This window comes from Anser brachyrhynchus, assembly GCF_964034855.1.
Source record: "Anser brachyrhynchus genome assembly, chromosome: 20".
Classification (NCBI taxonomy): domain Eukaryota; kingdom Metazoa; phylum Chordata; class Aves; order Anseriformes; family Anatidae; genus Anser; species Anser brachyrhynchus.
The window spans coordinates 4622136-4638445 of NC_137713.1; the positions used below are offsets into that span (position 1 = coordinate 4622136).

Here is a 16310-nt window from a genome sequence, read left to right on the forward strand (position 1 = left end):
AAACATTCATCTGAAAACAGACTAAATACTTAATACTTTTAGCAAAACTCAGTTAAATATTAACAATTAAAGAAGAGAAAATGGCACATAACTCAGCCAAGATTTGTTAAGCTTACAGTGACAAAAAATATAAGAAATGTGCATGGAGGGGAGGCTATGTAACCAGCTGAATGATTGCAACAGAAATATTAATTGCAGAGAACCTGACTGCAACACTGAAATGAGAGAGTATTGAAACTACTCCATAAGGAGCATGGCAGGCAGAATGAGATAGTTAATATGTGACTTGTTAAAGGGGGGCATGACTTGGCATGGAACTGTAATCAAACTGTTTTCATTTAATGGTTCAGTTGGTACAGAAGGATCAGATAACAAAATCTTCAGCCCGAATCCAAACCCCATTTCAGCTTTTAAAAATCTATTTCAGTTTCCTGCACTGCAGTCACAAATATATTTTTCTTCCTTCTAATCAAATCTGATTAAAGAAGCTACAGCAGGAAAAATACTCAAAGATGTCCAGCAAACAATAATTTCTCACGTTCCTGATATGTTGTGCAATAAAACTAAGGTTGTGTATCTTAAAACACCATCACAAATTTGCAAAATTTCATATGCATTACGTATGTGGCAAACAAAAACATACACTTCCTATTTGCAACAAGTTCTGTTTTCTTCTTTTAAAAAAGCTGGTGTTGCATCAGCAAAACAGCCACGTTTTTCCTACAAAACAAATTGTGCAAATGCTCAAAATTGGCTTTAATATCTCCCCCAAGAACAACAGCAATACTCCATGAGCAAACTAGTAAATCCCACCCCACTACTCTGACATACTGAGCATCTCTTATACAGTTTTATTCATAATAATGAAAACACCTATATGTTTTCTAACAATTTATCAGCACTACTTACCTCCTCACAGACTATCTTGTTCTATTCATAGCTGTGTTATGTTGGGAATTCTGGATTGCTGGCACTCTTTGGTGGTGGGTTGGGTTCTTTTAAACAAAATTCCTATTTGGTGGTGGGGTTATGTTAAACATACTCCCAACCTAGCAACTGTCCCTTTAAGGAACTTATTTTTTTTATTAGTCTGCTCTAATCTGAAGTACCGCGCCCACCAATTTCTATTTCAAGCTTACACTAGAACAGAAAAACTTCTTAATTTCATGTATACTGATTGAACTAAGGCCAAAGGGAATAAAGCCATTTAGCTTTTCACATGAACTCAAAAGAAGAAAGGCCTCCTTGGCAATATAATTACAGAGCACAGATCTTCTAAGAGGAAATGAACGACAGGGATTTATATGATTAGACTTTATTTTTCCCCTTTTTTATGATGGCTAGGGCTCTCCTTCGCTCACCCCTTCCAGTCTAACAGCATACAATAAGGAAACTCTTACCAGGCAGGAACTGGGACTGTTACAGAGAGACGTTTCATTGGGTTGGAACACTTGGTTCCCTAGAGAAGGGTGAGCCCTCCTCATGTTGCCACACAAACGCTGGCAACGCTCAGGCCTGTGGCTGGCAATGCTCAAGGGCGGTGACCAGTTTACTGAGCTGTGCTGGCAACGCTGTGGTTGACCTGGGTGAGACTGACCCCCATCGGGCTGACTAAAGCATCCTAAGCAGAAGGAAACCATTGCAACAAATGGCAGAGCTAATTAAAGTGGGTTCCTCCACTAAAAGGCCTTTTATCAAACTTCCGCGTCTCACGTTTACAATCTTGGGCCTACCTAAGCATTCAGCCAAGTAACTTATCAACATTTCCTGTGTACTACGTGACACTGATCTGTACATCTTTATTACCTGCAGGCTCCCTAGGGCTTCCACAAAAAGCAGTCAGGTGATAAACACCTACTTTCGCTGTGTCACAACCCCAGGATCTCCGCTGATGGCCTGTTAGTTACAAGGTACAATGTGAAGTGCATGTTTTACCTGTTAAGTTAAAGTGGGTTTAAACCTGCTAACTTTATAAGGCCGTCCTTATATATACAATAATGCAGCTGTAGAGATCATTGGAGACACTAAACATAATGGCTCCCTGAGCTGATCTCAAGGGAGCTGGATAAAGGGCTTTTTTGCAAGAACCTGGACAGCAGAACCTGCTTCTGTTTGGCTTTTAAGCCTGCCTTGTTCTCCTAGGAGAACCAGCAGGACAGCGCTCTGCAAGGGATTGGTATCGTATGCCTGGCCATTGGCCCTAAACAGTGCTGCTTGTCCTTGTAATAATTACACGGAATGCTCAATGGAGATGTTTTATAAATTGAAATAAATAGTATCAAGGCTTGAGTTAACTGCACTGTCACACAGCATGAATAAAACACTCCGATGGATACTCTTGGCAAGTATTCAACAGGGATTTGGTCACTGCTATTGCTATGCAAACTGCATTTTGAATGGCGCACCAGCAGTTTAAAAATCTCATTTCCGTCTACTGTTATTACAAGTAACTCCTAAGACTCCTCAAATAGAAAGAGCCCATGCATTATGTATTTCTGTCACACAGCACAAAGGAAGAAAAAGAAACATTTCAGAAAATAGACACGTTCTGCTGTAAAGCCATAACACTGGATAGGGCTCTAGGGGACAAGGTGCTACATAAAAATTACTCAACACATTTTTAAAAGTTAACTTCAAATCATCTGAATTTTGTTTATGCAATTTTCTAGCACCACACTATCCCTCATTTTGCATGCTGCATGATGAATTTTGATATAGCAAATGCCTGGACCTCTATTTGGCTTTACAATTTATATATCCTTTAGAGGATTTCACAAAATTATGACAAAATTTCGAAACATGGTCATTTCCCTTGTCATCCCAAACAGACAAAGGTTGTTTCAGTTCACTGCTAAGGCACTGAAGCATGTACAGATCTCAGCTGATTACAGAGAGCCTGTAACGCCCCGAGGCAGGAGAGACTGTCAACACAGCTGTCCTTGTGTACTAAGGGAAATGTCCTGCTGGGCAACCTCTGAATCAGAATGGCAAAGCATCTTCTGAAATGGATTAGGGACAAGGGCAAAGACTGTAAATGGGCCAGGCAGAAAAAAAAATATTATATGGAGTTTCTATTGAGTTGTTAGAAAGTACCTTGACCCTGGTACTGTTTTGCCAGTCTAAGTACTCTTAAGTATTTTATTTTTCGTCACCTGTTGCTAGCAGAAGTGTATCTAAATGAACATCCCCTGAGCCTGTCTTGCTTTAGACACACAAGACTACAAAGAATACATAAAAAGCTGAAGAGATTCAGAGAGAATGAATCAGATTCAGAGAAATGAAGAGAGATTCAGAGATCTGCACGCTAACGGCATCATTAATTCTTGCAAGACAAGCAGTCTTGCTGCATCAGCGCAGAGCAGCTCGCATACCTGTCCGCCCAGCCGAGAGGCAGGGATAATTCACCCGCGCGGGGCCGTGCTCATGCAGCAGTACTGCTCGGGGACCCTCATCACTTATCCCCACGTGGCAATATTCTGGGGCACGCCCCCATGCACGTACCTGTCCTCATCTCGGGGAGGACAGTCCCTCTGTCCCTCTCTCCCTTCCCGCCTGTTCTGCTAAATAAGAGATGAACAGAGACCGTTCTAATGGAAACGTGCTGCTCTGCCAAACCTTTCATTGAGAGATCTCCAAGTCTTAACAGCCACCTCATCCTCCTTTTGAGGTATAGCAGAGATTATGCATGGCACAGCCACCTCATCCTCCTTTTGAGGTATAGCAGAGATTATGCATGGCACTGTATGACAAAAACGTGACTTGGAGAGGACAGAAAACCTAGCACTGCTGCAGCCAATGGCAAAAATCCTGCTCCTTAGTGGGGCTTTGCTTAGGGACTTGTCTCACATGACTCACTGGGCAGCAGAAGCAAACTGAAGTAATCCTGTCTCCCAGTCTGTCTGTAACCATTGAAGAAGAATATCTCCTGAATTTAAATCCTGAGGGTTAAACATCCCCAAATACATCACTGTTAATGAAGATCATTTTAAGGCCAAACTAATCTGGGCTACATGTTTAAACATTAAGTTCTGTAGGTTTACTTTCCTAATCTCTCCCTTTTTTCTTTTTAATTAATTTTCTGGTCATCTGTGGCTTAGAAAATGATTGATTCAGTAGATACCTACTCCCACATCTGGGCTTTCTTTAAACAAAGTCACAAAAATGACAAATCTTCCCCTCCATAATACTTTATTGCTTCCTATGTCCACGCTTTCGGTATTTAATCATAACTAGTGGATCACACACTCACATCTCAGCATGTACAGTTCACGGGATAAGCCAAAAAGGATTTTAAGTTGAAGGCTTGCCCAGACATCTCTTATCACAAAAATATGGAATTTTCTTTTGCTCCAAGACACTGATAAAAAATTTACTTCATGGAACATTTGAAGAAGAGGGGGGAAGAAAGAAAAACAGCCACTGTAAATCAGAATCTCTGAAACCAGACAAAAGACTGGCAGGGAGCATTTCAGGTCCTCTGCCTTGTCTCTCCCAATTAGGCTGCTCAGATGGCCAGCGACTGCCCCTGACATTACCAAAGTGGGTGCCTTACAGGCAATTTCCAACAATAACGTAAGAAGTGCCCAACACGGTAACTCAAGCACCTTAAACATCCCATTATTGGGCCTCTTTTCCACATCTGTCATCATTCTGGTGGCTGTTTCCCAATTATTTTTCAAATATCAACATCTTTTTTTTTTTTTTTAATATAGGCTTTAGACCAAGATAAGGAACCTGAACAAGAGACTCCCAAACAATATGTTAAGAGGCCATAACATCTCCTGACTCCTGTCACTCCCCTGTTCACACAGTCCCATTCACATTTCGAGCTACAGATTTGCCCTGGGTGATGATGTTTAACTGCCTACCTGCAGTTATTCCCTAGGAGCTTTTCAGTGTCACTTCACACAGTCAGCATGCCCAGGAGCTTCACCTGGAGATACTTTAATGACTAACTTTTAACAGATGAATGAATGACTTTGTATTTGACTGTAAATGGTTATATACATTTGTCAATATAGTCACTTTCTCAGAATAGTTTTTGCTACTTGTAACTCACTAGTTTGCTGATAGGTTCCCAGGTTTTGGGTTTGGTTTTTGAAAACTGAGAAATACACATGCACAGGTGAAGAGATTTGTTAAGTGACACCGCAAAGCATCCACTGAGCCAGGCTTGGCTTAAAATAAAGGAATCTTGGCTCTCATTTCCATGTTCAGGTTACTGAACACGCTGCCTCAAGCAAATGAGTGTGTAATAACTACTTCAACCCCTTCATCTGTTTAAGTAGTTGTGGGTACAGATGAAAACAGCTCAAAGATGCAGCATCAGCAGATTGGACAGGTACCTCCTGCAACCATCAAGTTCATTTGCCTGGCGTGATAAAGAACTGATACCCCTGCATCTGCCTGCAGATCTGCCTGCAGGTTCTGCTGAGAGGGCAAAAAGAGCCATTGGCCATTACCTTTCCACTACTGAACCGAAGCACGTGAACTCACCCATATGGATTCAGTATTTGCCCTTGAACTGGTGTAGGCTGCATTTGGCACTCCGTTCTTAGATCAATATATAACCCAAGCGTAATCTTATCTGGCAGGAACGGGGATATTAGGGGGAGGAGCACAGGCTCTAGAGGTGAGGAGAGCAGCTCTTCTAAATGTTAATGGGTTAAGAATAGAAAGGTCAAATGCCTGCCTTATCAGAAGGCCCCATGTGCAAACAGGCACCGAGCTGCAGCAATCAAAGCACAAGCTGGATATAAATGTCAGGATTTAGTTACTGTAGCTGTAAACAGCAAAAGCAGAATGGTGGAACTGGGAAACCTCCGGAGACATTTGTAGCTAATACAGGTCAGTGGGAAAGACCAACTGCCCAGACTGGCTGGAGATCACTCGGGTATCGTAACTGCTGCGGAGCCAGACACCACTTGTGAGCTGGGTGAAGGCCCCAGCAAGGATACCGTGAAGGAAACAGTAAGTATCAACAGAATGAGCCAGTGTAGAAGGGTGGATCGACATCCTGTGCTGGCAGAGCATGGCTCCAGATTGCTCTTGCAAGAGCATATCCGTCCTGGAATAAGGATATATGACAATGGAAACAAGAAGTCCTTCCCTACCTCCTGATAGATACAGAGAGCGCTAAACAGAGCAGAAGCTGTATGAGGACTCTGTACAGAGGGTCTGCAGAGCTTCAGCTCCACTCTGCAATACCATTTTGAGCATAACGCACAAAGGGTTAGGGTGGAATAAGAGATGACACAGCACAGGAAAGGATATATCTCCCTTAACTACAATACATTTTTAGCCCTGTTCTCACTAATCCTCTTACTGGCATCCAAGGAAAGAGGCCGAAAGTTGCATCACATTGGACAGTAATCTTCTTGCAGATACAAGCAATCAATTTGAAGCAACAACAGAATATACCAACACACACCATTGTATAAGAGCTACACCCTGGGGAGTAACGCTGCCTGGGACCTATATCTACAGTTCACCAGTACTTTCAGTCTGGCACCTTTTGCATGCAATAAGTTTTCGTTGAAAGCAATCAACCAGCCACCTTTCCTTCCCAGAAAAGCTCAGCAGTGAGCAGCCATGTTTAAGAGTGCTACTCCCTCTGTCCTGGTACAGGGATCGCCCCAGGAGATGGCTACCTGGGCTTGGGAAACAGATACAGGATAGCTACCTGGCATGGATCCCTCCTTACTGCAGAACAAAGAGCACCATTCTTCTTAGCCTGTTCCCAGCTGTAAACAGCTATCAAAGGACACGGTTAATTACTGGTTAAAACACTAAGAAGGAATAATAACTACAAATAATGCAAGGCTAAACATATTTTATCCCACAAAAGGGATAAACAAGGTTTGTCCTCATAGCTCAGAGATCATATTCTAACCATTAAATAGTTAGTTTAATTGGGAAAGATAGTATTACATTGAACAACAACAACAATAAAACACACGTATGAAGCCACTGCTCACTAAAATACAATTTTAGTTCAGTGCCCTCATGTTTGTTCCACAGAGCACCTACTCTGCAGTTAACTGGACTAGCCTCTAACCCCCGCCATAGGAGAGAACATCATAACCTACTTAAATTTGCAGGCTGCATCCTTTCTGCAGCAGAGCTCCCAAATGGGCACAAACGGCTTATTTTGTGCACCAGCATTACTCGGCATCTGTTTATCCTGCAGTCTTCTGCAAGCATCTGTTCATTCGCTGACATAGATGCTCTGCTCTTCTGCATTACCAACTCCATTTTCTGTCTCGAAACTTTACAGTTTATTAATTTGAAAGAGCGCTTACATACAGCAGCAGACATTTTTCATACGCCTGGTATTACTGAGTGCTATTAACAGCTGATGTTTCAACCCAGAAGCTATTGTATTTTCAGTGATAGCTCCAGTATGCTAATGATTTGTGACGTTTTCAGTGGGGGGAGAAAAAGCCTTTGTAAATATGGAGGATTTTATGCTTGTTACTCACAGCAAGAATGACCAGCCGTCTTTAGTGTGAGTCACATCCCAAAAGCTTCATGTGACTGACAGCCTCAAGAGACGTAACATACGTTCTGGAGAGTTTCTACAGGAGAAGAAGCTCCAGGAATAGTTCACAGGTGGGAAACGGAGTACATTTTGTTTCTCTGTGGAAGGCAACAAGAAGGGAAAGTGCCCGGATGCCAGGGATCTAGCCCTTGCACAGAAGTCCCACTGGAATTGTTCTGCTCAGACTGAGCCACTCCTGTGGCTCAGGAGCCTGATATTAACTTAAGTCCTACCTCCTCTAAGATTTACAGTGACCTAATCTGAGAAACTCCTATCAACAATCCATCCTCCTCATGTGTAGGAAACAAAATAAATCTCACAATCTGAAAAGCGTTAGTGTTTTTCTTTGATGAGCTCCATGTTCCTGTTCTAGACTCAATATTTTTCTTTACTTCTGAGCCTGAAGGCTGTAGTACTTTCCCATTTCCATAACCAATCATATCTGTGCAAAGTGAGGCAAGGAAAAAAAAAAGTGCATAACTCTTATTTCACTGTGCAGAGGAAGATGTACTGAAAAAGTTCACAGGTGCTGCACAGCCTATTGCTTTAAGAGTCTGTTCTCAGCAGGATGAAGACCACTGACTGTGCAGGAGTGGATTCAAGATAAACAGTCCAGGAAGTCACTTCTAACTCTCATTTCTTGAGCTAGGAGTTTAATTCAACTTAGTTCAATTTAGAGAGTAAGAAATACAATCCAAGCCTTCCAGCAACCTAGTGACATTTTCTGAGTCGCTACAAAGTTGAATGAAGGAATTCTTCATCCCTGGATGAAGCTATGGAGATTCTCCTACAGCTCTTTCTGTCTTCATTATGTAGAAGGCACTATTCAAAATGCTGTGTCAGCTCAGATCTTTATTGTGAGTACGTGTCTGCCTGCTACAAGTCCTCTGTATGCCTCTAAGTCTGACGTGTGCTGTCACTTTCTTGGCTCTCAGTCCCAGATGCCAACAGTGTAAGAGCACAATGGTATTACAGAACTTTCTACACCCCCATTTAACATTGCACATTTCAAAAGACGATTGTACGAGCGTATTTATTGCAGCCAGAAGTGTTTAAAGATTCAAAGGCACTGGACAACTAAAACATCCAGCCTAGCACAACATTAAAAGCATGCTCAGGGGAGACAGTATGCAATTTTCTGACCTGTATTATTTCCATGCTGTCATTATTTTGAGGCATTGGATATTCTGCTCTTCGGTTTAAACCCAAGAATGGCACTTGAAATTTTACCATAATAAACTTTCTCAACAGACTTTGCATTTTCATTATTCTGTCCATGTAAGCCACAAGGATATTTTTCCTCCCTAAATGCCCACTCTGCAGGGAATGGTTGTGAAACTCCATTATTTCCAGGAACTGCTGGCAATCTACTGCTGTCTGTTCTTCTCAGTATTGCCTGTATTTTCCTTGTTCAGCTTTAAAAGCCAAACTTGGTTTGCAAAAATGTCTGCGCTTCTCAATGCCAGAACTGAATAAAGACTAGAACAGGACAGAATTAGATGTTTTTATTATGCTGAAAAGCCTTTCAATCACATTAAAGTCCATAAAACAACATGAATATAAAACTGGAAGTTGATGCTCATCCTTAAATCCTATTATTCAGAAATTTTTGTAGACTTTACAAATAGCCTTCCTAAGCTCCATCTTACCTGAGCCCTATGACCAGGACAAAGTACAGCTTTTGAAGTTATAAGCACTTGGATTTTGATTATTCAGTAAAGTCAAATTCATTTGCAGAGAGAGGCTGCCTGAGTTCTCCAACATGCATGATGTCTGCTACAATTTGGTCTTCAATTAGCAGAAGTAAAGAACGTTGAAATCTATTCTCAGCTACCCAGGAAGAGAATACTCTCGAAGGTATATCTCGAAGGTAAAGAAAGCTGGGAGATCTGAAAAAGATTCTGGATGATTCGAATCTTTTATCAGTCATGATCTGAAAGTTATAATTGAAAATTCCCTGTTATCTGTCACACTGTGATCTCAGCCACACACTGCAGTAGCTTCAAAGAATACAAGGGCTTTACTCCAAATTTACTTCAGCAGGACAAAGATTGGAATCTGGCCCCGTCCAAACAAAAACCAGACAATGGTACAGACTAGAAGAACAATCATCAGTGGATAGGGTCTAAAAACAATGAAGGCCTCTGTGATTCTGAAGCGCCTCAGTAACTGAAAAGATTCCAGCCCTATTGTTCTTCCTCTCTAAAATATCTTGGACTTCATTCTGTGCTCCTGAGGCACTCCTGACAGCTCTAAAAACGAATCTAAGAAACTCACAATTGCTTGAGTTTCTATGGCTAAATATTCTCTTGATTTCAATTTGGGAAAGCTATAATGTATGGAGAGATGTCTGAGGCCTGCTTTCTGGGAAGAGGAAATCAACCATACACAATGTCAACTGAGTTCATTCCTAAATGCAAACCACATTGGGCTGTAGAGCACGATAATAAAAACCTGCTGACCTAGTTTCCTGCAGAACAAAATCCTCTGTCTCCCTCCTCCCATTCCAAACCTAAATCTGATCTCCTTCTTTGGCAAAAGAAATTAACCCTTTGGCTAGAAAGGAAAACTCTAATAATGAGCTTTAACACTCACACAGCATTTGACACTATTAAAATAGTATATAAACAGTAACTGGTCCATCCCCACAGCTCTGCAAAAAGGTAGGGTTATTAGAGGATGAAAGCGAGACACACGCAACTTAAAATTTCTCTTCCTTCAAAAGGATTTTGTAGTGTGAAACTCCATGCTCTAAGCACTGCTTGGTAACCCATCTACATTCTCTTTATGCAAAGATAAAACCTTCATTCATGATGTGGCAAAACAATAACGGCACAGCTGAGCTTTTTCAAAAGCTGCTCCATCAAACCACTCAAGAAAGGACTATTGTTCTTCCCAAATTCTGCACTGTCAACTTACAAGTCCATTCTGGTAGATGAGAGCTGACTGAATTTGCTCCAAGTGTTTGGCGAAAGCATTCACTTTTAATGGCTTCACTTCCTCAGTGATGCAATGCTTCATTTAAAGAGATGCCTGGGGGAACTTCAGAATGGACACAGAATGCAAAAATAACTGGGCATATCGCAACAAACTCAGCCAAGAAAATACAGATGGGAATTCTCTGGTAGGATGCTTCAAAAGGCAGCTCTGGATCACGCTGCTGCAAAGCAGCAGTCAGCCAGCAGTTTTTGGGGAGCCTCAGATTCTAGACTGCTGCGAACACCTTTACTACTTCACACTGAAATGGTCAACTGGAGCTTTCAATCGCCTGTCAAACTGGCTTTTATTAAAGAAAGAACAGAGGTAAAAATGCTATGCTTAACTGCTAAATAGCTTTACAAGCAGTCTTTTACAACGAGGTAGCAAAGTGCAACCTGCAAGTGAAATTGCTAACAGAGCTCTACTGCAGCCAGGGCTTTCATCATCATTCCGAGCAAGGAAACGCTGCAGTAAGTACAGTTTCATCACGCCTTGCTCCTTTACAAAGTGAGATAGCTTCGCCAATATCCAGACAGCACACAATACCCCAGGACCTGAAACCCCTCCATCACCACATGCTCCACGGGTATCTGTTCCACAAAGGGCGCAGCAGCTGAGTTCCTGACGAGCTTCCAAATAGGAATCTCTGTAAGGCAAAGTTTGGGAGCCTCTGCTTTAGAAAGTAAGAAGACAGCCTCATTTACTAGCATACCAGTGGAGAAAAGACTGGCAAGTGGTAACTAACAGGCATGCTAGCAGTGCCTTTCCACCTGTGAAGGTACTGTCTCTTTCACTTTGTCAGGCTGCAGGGAAGCTGTTACGAGAACGGCTTGCAGAGCGCAGACAGCGCTTCACATGGTGCACTGCAGCTATGCAGTACCCTTCAGGTAGTTTGCAAGTAAAGGACAGAGAACCTGGATTAAACAACTCTGCAAAGGTTGTCGCAATTATGTCTGTTCTCTGGCTGCTGCGTTTTCACAAGTAAACACCATACAAGTTTCTGCTCCAACTTTGAAATGAGGAAGGCAAAATTCTGAGTTCTCATTGAGTCATTACTAACATCGGTCAGGGTTAGGAATGTGGTGATGGAAAAAGAGCATCTTTATTCATCATATCTGGTCCCTGAGGGGTTATGAGTTGTATATGCTTATTTTATTGACACAAACAAGTTTTAATTTCTATTGTCTTGCAGAGGAAGAGCAGGCTGAATTCAATTCTGGCTCACACATCATCTGCAACCCTAGCCAAATCCCAGACACACAACTTTTATTACTGGGAGGATGTCAGAGGCAAAAGACACAGCTGGATATTCAGATCGCAGTCTGAGTTTTGCTGTGTTGGCAGTTAGACAAACCAGCTTTTGATTTGTATGTAAACAGAGCCAATCTGAACTGGAAGGTCATTAAGAGAAACCATATTTTACACAACATCCATTGTACAATTGCTTTTCCAACTTTCCCCATACTAACATTTTTTTAAAAACGTCTTTGTCTTCTTTTGTTGACTGTTTCAGTGCCAATTTCTGGTCCTACTTAAGTCAATGGCCAACTCCTACTGATTTTGATGGACCAGAAGATTGCTCTCAGGAAAGAAAGAAACAAGTCCAAGTTTCTACAGCTCCCATTCTACCACCTATGCAGAAGAACTGAGTTGATGTAGACCCAAAACAAATGTTGTATAAAAAACAGAATTTGTAAGTCTACACAAACAGAAGCATCCTCACAAAAATTCCACTGAGTTTTTATAGTGTCTGCTGTCTAAGCATTGTTCACTTTCATCTTGATTAAAGTCTTTTATTTTTCATAGGAATACCGATCTTGATTTATTACCCAGAAGCGACATCCACAAAGAAAATCTTTTTTTCTGTCCTGACTCCATCTCCTTAAGTAAAAAAAAAAAAAAAAAAAAAAAAAAAGAGTCCCACTGAACGCCCTGAAATTTTTAAGGGGGGTGTAAATTCTCAGGAATTTCCTTCATGCCACGATCCTGTCCCTAAGCCCCCTATATTGAGGATGCCCTTCTGCAGCACATCAACTCAACCCTTTGAGCCTGTCATAGAAGGGGATGCTTCCCACCCATCCCTCAGACACTGTACGTACTACTTCCCAAGTTCTTTTACCAGCTGCCAGCGTAGGAGATGCCCTCTGACTTCAATGGGAATTTTGAAACTGAAGTGAAGAAATGAGGATTATACTGCTGGCATTCAGCAAGACAGCATATCGTGGCATTTAAAGTGGCCCAACAGCCTTCGACACTACGCCTTGTAATTGGAAACATTCTGTGCTTAACCAGCCTAATAAAGGCCTCGCTCCCAAGGCTCAGATATTGATTATTCCATAATTTTTCTTGTGACTGTCTGAACTAGCCAAGTTAGATGAAGGGAATGGGAATAAAACAACTGTTTTTAATGTCATAAGGCCCTTGGACACGCTGAAACTTCTCGTCTCCCAGAGACTGAGGCAATTCCAGGGAAGTTACTGCAATTACCTCCAATTAAAGTGTGAACACACACACACACACTAGCTGCAAGTGCTACTGAGTACACCCAGGGTACTGGCCTTTAGGAAAAACAGGAATTGAGGGAATTGCCCTTCGCTAGACTGAATCCCAAAGGGGAGGTTTGACCAAGAGAGGCTGCAAATCCCCTTCCTCTGTTTTCCTGCACAGTAACTATCTTACAGTCAGAAAATGCACGTCCATTGCAAATGCAACTGCATGGTTTCCAAACCATGTCATAGCCTCAGATCTCACATCCCTGTTTTAACTGAGGCACTCAGCGTTTTGTACTTTAGCTACAATTAAATTAAGATTATAAGAACACAGAAAGAAACCACACAATTCTTGTGAACAAGGCGTTAACGCCCAGTCCATTATTGTAAGAAGGCTTTTAAGAGTGTTCCCAGTATAAATCAGAATACATTTTCCCTGAGTAAGCTGGGTGGAATGCAGAGATTCAAAAGCTTAAATCGAATCCGTGCTAGAATTTTTTGCTTGTTCCTCCCTTTGATTAACTTACTGTGACTACTTGGTGTAACTGCTACTCTTTAAGGAAAAGAGTTAACCATTTTCTCTTCTCTGATAAGAGACCCCAGCCTGCCTATAATTATCAGCAAGGCGTTTGCAGCTCTAGGTTAAAAGGAGCGACTAGCAGAGATGCTGCTGGGCATCGCAGTATGGATTATCAAAGCAGTGAACCTTTCAGGGGCAGGGAGGAAACGCCTGTCATTCTCCATTAGTCCCCCAGAGTGTCTGTTAGCAGAACACGCTGCACTGTTCCACTGGCAAAATAATTAGGTTGTTATACTTTGTCATGCTTAAAAGGCAACACTTGGGCATAACTGTTAAAAAAAATAATCTTATGACTGTATCTTTCTAAATTGGTAGTTTACTAGTATCATAAAGAAAGTCCACTCCAAATATTTAACTCTGAAAACCTTACATTTTATACTGGAAACCAGAACACCCAAAGACACTTCTTTCTGCATGGACACAAGTGGTCTAGTTACAAAATCGCTCCAGCCGGCACATCTGTGCTAGCAGGAGACATCAGCTCAGGATGTGAACCACCAGCAAATGCAGAATGGGTCACTGACGTTATCTTTGCTCCAAAGAAGATGCCTGTCTTCTTTGACATATGTGGAGCACTTCTAAAAGCCATGAATGAGAGAATAGTAAAAGGCATTTCTGAGGGTACAAAATATGTGAGAACAAAAAAAAGATTTCTAGTGGATTGTCCTGTCCTAGTGCATTTCCCTGTCTTCAGCCCTAGCCAGTTTTGCCAGACTTCTGAAACACTGTCATTATACACAGCCTAATTTATTTTCTTACTATCAATGTACCAGTGCTGATGGTTTTTGAGTCGAATCAAGCTTGCATCAGTTTAGTGGGATGACTGGGATCCCTATTCTCATATTTCATGTTTTAGGATAAGTATTGAAGTCTTTATTCTGCTAAAATAATCTTGAGCGTTAAAAGTATAAATCTCGAAAGTTTTTGATCTCAGTGTATTTTGATTAGATTTCCGTAAGGACACATTGTACCTAATCAGTACTTCTTCACTTCCCCCAGCATTTATTCATAGCCCTTGGAGATGGACTACTGCTCATTGCTCTACAGAGGTAATCTGGGGGACACGTCCCTTTAGCACTGAAAAGATCATTTCCCCTTTCACCACAGACCCTTCCCCCTCTTTGTACAGCAAGAAAGTTATTTGTGCTAGAACACTGAGAAAGGACCTGATTCACAGAAGCCTCCGGGAAGCAAAAAGGGCAAATTTCCTTATTGAGGAAAATGGCTTTCTTACATCAAAATAGCTAAACCTACTTACTGCAATACAAGCCTTTGTTTCAGAAAGCAGCTTTCGTAGAGGGCAGACAGAAGAATTTCCAGAATTCAATTCCAGAATTTCAATCCCCAGAAGAATTTCCTCTTAAATTATTGCATAGAGCAACACTTACGATAGCAGAAGCCTGAAAGCAGATTTCAATATAAGCCTTTGCATAAAGTGTTCTGATGACCTAAAATATCAGTAAAAAGCATTTGTATTCAGGATGATTATGGGTATGCTTCATTCAGAAAATGCAGACTGATTTCACTGTAATACACACTGAATGTGCAACCAATTTTCACCTAAGATTTTTTGTTCCCCCTGACGTCATTCTTAATTAGAGAAAACTCTGCAAAAAAATGAAGAACTTTACAGCATGGCTGAGGTAGATAAGACCAAGGGAATCCCGTCACTCACTAATGAAATACGCAGCCCTACTAGAAAAATTGCACCGCAGCAATTGCAATCAGCACATAACTCAGTGCTTTAGAATTAGCAATAAAATAAAATGTCAAAGTATAATACCAGGAGGAACATAGGAAAACAAAATGCAACTAATTACCACAATTACTGTAGCAGAATAAAAGCTATTAAACACTGGTCCCAAAGCACAACGTACAAGAACAGGGAAAGAAGAAACATCAGGAAATAATATAAACTTTCTGATTAGAAACATATAAGTAAAATAAACACATTTAAAAGAAAAATCTCAGATACATTCAGTAAGATGCCAGAGGTCTGCAAATGAGTGAGTCAGAAACTGGTATGAAATCACTGAAGGTTTTCCCACCAGGCTTAGCGGCCAGGATTTTGTTGTTGAACTTCTCCAGGTGCCCTCAGTTTTCAGGCAAGCTTTCATAATTGCAGTACGTACTCTCACTACACAGCTCACATATTCAGCTCACATGCACTCAGCACGTTGCATTCAAACCCATAAAACCATCAAAGCACAACCTAAGTACAGCAAAACCAAACTGGATCAATTGGACCTACTCCTTAACTGTCTATATGCATGCTTTTGAATTCTAATCCAAAGGTTTTCAATTATATATTTCATTCTCCAAAAGGTCCAACTGTTTCTATATCTTTCTTATTGTCACAGTCAGATACATACACTATTTATTTAAGGATGTATTTTTCCCATGACCTTACAGACACTTCTCTGACATGGAGAGCTTGGGGAAGGAAGTTTGTTGCAAGTTGAACATGAGGAAGTACAGTATAAGCCTATTTACCTTGTATGGAAAAAAAAAAAAAAAGACCACCACCAAAGAATAATTATATTAAAAAATAATAAAAAATAGCTTCTCTGCTGTCTCAAAAACTTGCAGTTAGCCTGTGAATCTGCATGGGAAAATGTCCTCTCTCCAGAGCATTGTCTAACTAGAGCCCTTCTGGACTTAAGTGAAATAATAATAATAAAAAGTGTATGCAGTGCAATTTCCATGGAAACTCAGAAATAGA

The 16310-nt window shown here is 41.2% G+C and overlaps 1 protein-coding gene and 1 long non-coding RNA gene across 6 annotated transcripts in view; one reads left to right on the plus strand and one right to left on the minus strand.

Moving 5' to 3' along the window:
- PIGL (phosphatidylinositol glycan anchor biosynthesis class L) overlaps positions 1-16310 on the minus strand; it is a 62856-nt gene that overhangs the window by 33872 nt on the left and 12674 nt on the right. The gene's annotated exons all lie outside the window — the stretch shown is intronic.
- On the plus strand, positions 1443-12434 carry LOC308180879. Its single transcript, XR_013941225.1, has 2 exons — positions 1443-1910; positions 12033-12434. It is a non-coding gene; the product is annotated as an uncharacterized lncRNA (long non-coding RNA).